Genomic DNA, 1,419 nt, shown 5'->3' with positions numbered 1-1,419 from the left:
ATCAGGTATCAGGCATTAAAGACCCAGACGAAAAAGCATATCAATGTGAATGAGGGTAGTACAGAGTGGAGATCCAAAGCCCATCTGTAGACAATTAAACATCCCCTTACAGAACGATCACAAGGAAGAGACAAGCCAGTCACAGTGCAGTATAGCACTGACAAAACATACAACTTTCCTCTAGTTCTTTAATGCTCCCCCCCCCACTATAATGACCCCAATTCTACCTTACAAATCCAGCTAGACCAGAGCATGTACACTGGTACAGATAAGAGCTGGAAACACAGGGAATCCAGGACAGATAAACCCCTCAGGGCCAATAATGAGAGTAGAGACACCAGGATAAGGGGAAGGTGGGGAGAGAAAAAGGGAACCGATCACAATGATCGACATATAATCCCAGGGGGATGGACAACAGAAAAATGGGTAAAGGGAGACATTGGTCAGTGTAAGACATGAAAAAACAATCATTTATAAATTATCAAGGGTTCACGAGGGAAGGAGGGTGGGGGAGGAGGGAAAAAATGAGGAGCTGCTACCAAGGGCTCAGGTACAAAGAACATGTTTTGAAAACGATGATGGCAACATATATAAAAATGTGCTTGACACGATGAATGGATGATCGTAAGAGCTGTACAAATCCTGAAAAAATGATTTTAAAAAAAGAAAGAAAAAGAAAACCCTACTTCTAGTGGGGTTTGGGTGGAAGATTCTTTTGAGATGTCTGGTAGGAGTGAAATGGGAGTCTGGAAATCAGAATGAATGAGAAGGACAGACGGCATAGTCTTTGAGTCATCGAGGGATAGTTGGAGCCTTGCAGGGAGGGGAGGAAGTCAGACATGACCGCCATGGCGGTTCCTCATGCCTGGAATAATAGATCTGAGCCCACCCAAGGTCAAGAGCCCAGACTGCACAATGCGTAAGCACTCACAAACAGAAAGCTGGTGGCTGGAGCTCACCAGTGGCACAGGGGAGAAAGTTGTGGCAATCTGTTAAGAAGCCCCAGGAGGCAGTTCTACTCTGTCCAACATGGTCATTAGGAGTCAGAATTGACTTGCCAGCCCACAACCACAACCTTCATTATTAGGATGATGTATCGAAGGCCATTTGGTAAAACTTTTTCAAATATAAATGAAAACAGAAAATATGGTTACTGAAGAAAAAAGACCAAAAAAAAGTGTACTCACTATGAAAAAGAGAGTGTTCCTGTCTTACAGAGAAGAAACTATGTTTCAGACATCAATCACGGTCGCTCCATCACTAACTGGCACACCTGGGATTAGATCCAAAGTCGATCTGCCTCTAGTGCTGCTTGCCCTCTGTGGTTTGTACACCTGGTGGAGTGACTGCATAGCTTACAGATGGGGTTGCAGATGCTGAGGGAGTCCGTGCTTGCTGAAGATTAACACAACATCCAGC

This window comes from Echinops telfairi, unplaced genomic scaffold (assembly GCF_000313985.2).
Source record: "Echinops telfairi isolate 266 unplaced genomic scaffold, ASM31398v2 ScPeMD7_3;HRSCAF=10, whole genome shotgun sequence".
Lineage (NCBI taxonomy): Eukaryota > Metazoa > Chordata > Mammalia > Afrosoricida > Tenrecidae > Echinops > Echinops telfairi.
The sequence above is the reverse complement of the archived record's forward strand: the minus strand, read 5'-3'. Positions refer to the sequence as shown.